Here is a 5,195-nt window from a genome sequence, read left to right as displayed (position 1 = left end):
GCACTGGCCTTCCTGGTCCTTAAATATGACATTCTGTGTCTTGAGACACATGATTCTGTGTCTTTGCAGTGGCTGTCCCTTATACTTTGGTCGTCCTTCCTTTTCACCCCTGTCCCTTAATTTTCCTGCCTACCTTCCAGGCTCAACTCAAATCCCACCTTTTGCAGACCTTTCTGGGTCCCTCCCAGCTGCTACAGCCTTCTCCTCTGAGATGACTTTCCTCTCTGTATGTATCATGTAGGTACCTAGTTATTTACATTGTTTCCCGCACTAGAATGTGAGCTTCTTTTGGGCAGAGACATTTATTTGTACCCCCATCATTTAGCCCAGTGCCTTGCATAAGAATAAATACTTGTTGATTGACTGATTTAGTACAACTTGAGTGGAGGTATTGAAGCACGTTTTGGGGCAGCTAGGTGATACAATGGACCTGCAGTCAGGAAGACATCTTCCTGAGTTCAAATCTGGCCTCAGACGCTTACTAGCTGTGTGACACTGGTGAGGAGTGGTTTATTGGACGGCCTAGGAGGCAGAGCCAGGGACTCGCCTGAGCTCTCCCCCAGACGCCTCCAAATACCTTTAAAAATGACTCTAAACAAATTCTAGAGCAGCAAAACCCACAAAAAGATGGAATGAAACAAATTTCCAGCCCAAGACAACCTGGAAGGTTGGCAGGAAAGGTCTGTCACACCTGGGTGATAGTGGAGCACAGACTAGCACTGGCTATGCCGGCACAGCCCCAGCCCCAGCAAACCAAGAGCAAGCCTTGGGAGTGACTGAATCAGCAGCGGCAGCGGCAGGGGCAGCGGCTGCTTCTACAGCTCTCAGCCCACGGATGATAAAGGGTTCAAACAATTGGTCTTTTTGTTAGCTTTGAGGCAGAACTCTATTGCTTTACCCATACTCAGAGGTAGCAGTCCCTGGTTGAGGAGGAGCACTAGCGTAGCAGAGCGTGTGGCGGCGGAGGAGGGAGGACCCTCCTCACAGTTCCAGGGCAAAAAAAGAGTGCTTGTGATCACTCACAGACCAGAAGACAGGCCAGATCATACCACCTTGGGAGAACTGAAAACTTATTGGACCCCCTATTTTATTCCAATCAGTATTAACCAGTTTGGAGTGATTCCATAGGGGTAATGATTGTTAGCAATTATTAGTGATATACTCATCTTGTAATATACATTTAGTCAGTCTAGTTAACTAATATTAGTATAAGAATTACATGTATTAATATACATTTTACATATTATATCCAGGGATAATTAGATAAGATAGAGTCTTTCTTATAATAGGCCCCAAACTTTAAACAACAAACTATAAGTTCACTGTTCAATAATCTGTTATAAAAGTTCCAAGATTCACTTGCCTAGCCCCAAGAATTCTGACTAGAGAACCCCCACCGTTTTGGGTGATGAGTGTGTGATCAAGCCCAGAGTGGGTGGGATGTCTTAATGCAATATGGAAAATCCTCTAAATCGATTTGTCTCTAACCCTAACCCTAACCCTAATTGCACTTTACAAATCCACATAGATATTAGCTAACCATTAAGTGCTTACATTTTATACAGCATTTTTCATTTAGGATCTCAGAAGTCATCTAGTCCAACCTAAATGTGAAGTCAACCACACCCCTAACAAGTGGTCATCCAGAATCCCATGAAGGGGATCATAGAGGGAAAATTCACTAGGCAACCTAGTTCCACTCTTGGGCAACCCTATAATTGTTAGGACATTTTTCTTGATATCAAGGCAAAATTGGCTCACTCTAACTTCTAGCCATTGTTCCTAGTTCTGCAAAATGAGCTTAATCTCTCTTCCATGGAATAGCCCTTCATGTATTTAATGAGGGCAATCGTTATTATTTGAGTATTTTTCTTCTCTAGAATATACATTGGCATTCTTTCAACCAGTGATTTGGTTTCCCTTTGCTGACTTATTCCCCCTTCTCTGGGCACATGGCTGTTTCTCAATGTCCCTCCTAACATGGGGCACCCAAAATTGAATATGATATTCTATATGTGACCTGGTCAGGGCAGGACATAGTTAGAATATCACCTCCCTGAATCTGGACTCTTAATATGTATTGATCTAGTCCTTCCACTGTTACAAACTGAGATTCTTCCACTCTCCATGCTCTGTGATTCTTGGCCACATCTTCCCATAGATCCCCCTCTCGAAAATTCAGTCAAATACCCCCAAAATCAATTTTATAATGCCAGTGAGGTAATCAGAATGTCCATCTACCATCCTTTTTTCTCCCTATATGACCAACCCACTTCCTTTTCTGGGCTTACATACACTATTAGATCCCAGCATAAAGAATGAAAGAAGAGAAGAAGAAAAGAAGGAAGGAAGGAAGGAAAGAAGGAAGGAAAGATTTATTAAGTCCCTACTATATACCAGACACTGGGCTAAGCACTTTACAAATATTATCTCATTTGATTCTTATAACTCTGTGAGGTAAGTACTTTAATTAACTCCATTTTACAGTTGAGGGAACTGAGGCAGACAGAGGTTAAATGACTCACTCAGGGTCACACAGTTATTAAGTGTCTGAGACCAAATCTGAACTCAGGTCTTCCTTACTCCAGGCCCAATGCTCTATTCCTAGGCCACCAAAGATCACAGATTCAGAGCTACATTGAACCTTAGAAATCATTGGTAAGATACTAAGGGCTCCTGACATCATTCATTCACTTCCTTTGATCTTCACATCCCTGGGAAGTAAGTAGAGCAAATAGTGTTATCCCCATTTGACATATGAGGAAACTAGGTCTCAGAGAGGCTATGATTTATCTAATAGGTCACACAGCTAGTAAATAGAATTTTTAAGCTTTGAACTCAGGTCTATCTGGCTCCCGTCAGTGCTTTTCTTTCTACTAGAAAAAGAAAGCCAAGAAGCAAGATCCATGTAAGAATTAACTCAATTCTCTGCTTCACTCTACAATAGACACAGCCTGGATTCTTCAGAGCAAGGGCTCTTTAGAAATCATTCCTTCAGCATTTCAAAAAAGCCTTTTCTCTAAAGTTGAGGAAAGTATGACTACCTAGAAGGCCACATGTGGCCTCAAGGCCACAGGTTCCCCACCCCTGATTCTATCCCATCCCAATAAGCCACCTCAGGGGTTAGTATTTACACTTTAGCTGACTATAAATGATCTCTTCCATCATCCCACTCCCATTCTCCTAGGTATCTCTTGCAGGGACACTGGAGTAGGGTGTAGCTCTAGGAGGATGACGCTCAGATAGAACAGAAACAGAAGGCAGAGTTTTTCTCTCTTCCTTCCTTCCTTCCTTCCTTCTGTCCTTCCTTCCTTCCTTTCTTCCTTCCTTCTTTCCTTTTTTCTTTCCTTATTCTGGAATCCAATGGTGGCCATGTAAGCCCAGAAAAGGAAGTGGGTTGGTCATATAGGGATGCTAGATGGACATTCTGATTACCTCACTGGTACTATGAAATTTTAAAAGAAGTAGAAGAAGACTTCCAGGGTGTTTGACATACTCACAGGGTTATAAGGATCAAAGTATCATCCAAATTCACTAAGACCCTAAATCTGATTCCTGGAGTAGGATAAGAGTATTTGGAGCTCTGGATGACTACAGAAAAAACATTGTAGGAGAATACCAGGATTTCTAGGGCCACAGGATCATAGATTCAGAGTTGGAAGGAACCTCACAGCCCACCTAGTCCAATCCCCTCATTATATTTAGGGTAAGCTCAAAGGCCATTTGCATATGTCTCTCCTCATTGGTGGATATTGATTACTCAATGCCCCATGCCTGTGTGAGGGGCAGAGTTGTCCAGAGCTTGAGAGAAGAAAGATCCTGGTCTTCTGGCTTCTAGCTTCAAGAGAGAAGATATGCAGCTCCGTATTCTCTTCAGGGAAATGTCCCTGAAGGAAGAGAAATGCTTTAAGAAGAAGCTGACTCTGAGAAGAAAAGGAACGGGCATCTCTGCTTGTTGAAGCTGAAAGCCAGTAGACCAAGGTCTCTCTTTACTTAAGCTTGGAGCATCCAGCAATCAGTCTCCATCAATGAGAAGACTCTTGCAGGTGAACTTTGAATCTCAGGTTAACTAACACAACTCTAGTGGAAACTTGGGATCAGTCAATCAACAAGCACTTATTAAAGGCATACTCTGTATCAAAAACAGTGCTATGTGTTGAGAAAACAAGGACAAAAATGAAATGGTCTGCCCTTAAGGAGCTTCTGTTCTGTCTGAGGGTCATACTCCTAGACTTATACCCTACCCCAGTGTCCCTGCAAGAGACATCTAGGATGATGGAAGTGGGATGATGGAAGAGATCATTTATGTTCAGCTAAAGTGTAAGTAGTAACCCCTGAGGTGGCTTATTGGGATGAGATAGAATCAGGGGTGGGGAACCTGTGGCCTTGAGGCCACATGTGGTCTTTCAGGTCCTTGGGTGTGGCCTTTTGACTGAGTCCAAGTTTTACAGAACAAATCCTTTTATTAAGGGGATTTGTTCTGTGAAGTATGGAATCAAAAGGCCACACTTGAGTACCTAGAGGGCCACATGTGACCTTGAGGCTGCAAGTTCCCCATCCCTGGGATAGATGGATGGGGAAGGGAAGGACTGGGCATCTTTGAGATTTGTTCTCAGTCAATCAGGAATCCCCTTTTTAGTACCGCAAAAGCCTAGGAACTGTCTGTCTTGATCTTAAGCCGCCTGGTTTTGATCCCTAGAAGGAATGGGAACACAACTGTCATCAGCTACTTAAAGGGATTCCTCAAAACTCACTCACTGCATGATTGCTGGGGCATCGGCACATCAGCGATTGGAGTCAGGCCATGGAATATCCCTGGAGGGGCTGGCAAGTATTTGAGAATGCCTCAGTTGTGTCTCCCCTCTTGGTTGCTTTGGGGAAACTTCCATGTCATGGGAGCCCTGAGAAGAACAACAACACTGCAGTTTCTCCAGGGAAAATGGATGAAAGGACTGAGCGAGTCATTACAAGTTATCAACAACAGAGAGCAGCATTGTACCATTTTTTTTTGGCCTCAGGAAAAGGCTTGCCGATAAAGGTGACACTTTTGCAGAACGAGTGACAGAGCCTGGAAACATCATTCCACAGCTCAATTTGATTCTGATTTATTCATCCCAGTCTGATTTACTTAACTCTACCTAGTTTCAGAAGCACTTATCTGAAATACTCCTTCAGGAGTATATAGCTTTAGCTAT

This window comes from Vombatus ursinus, unplaced genomic scaffold, assembly GCF_900497805.2.
Source record: "Vombatus ursinus unplaced genomic scaffold, bare-nosed wombat genome assembly UNPS02014877.1, whole genome shotgun sequence".
Taxonomy (NCBI): domain Eukaryota; kingdom Metazoa; phylum Chordata; class Mammalia; order Diprotodontia; family Vombatidae; genus Vombatus; species Vombatus ursinus.
The sequence above is the reverse complement of the archived record's forward strand: the minus strand, read 5'-3'. Positions refer to the sequence as shown.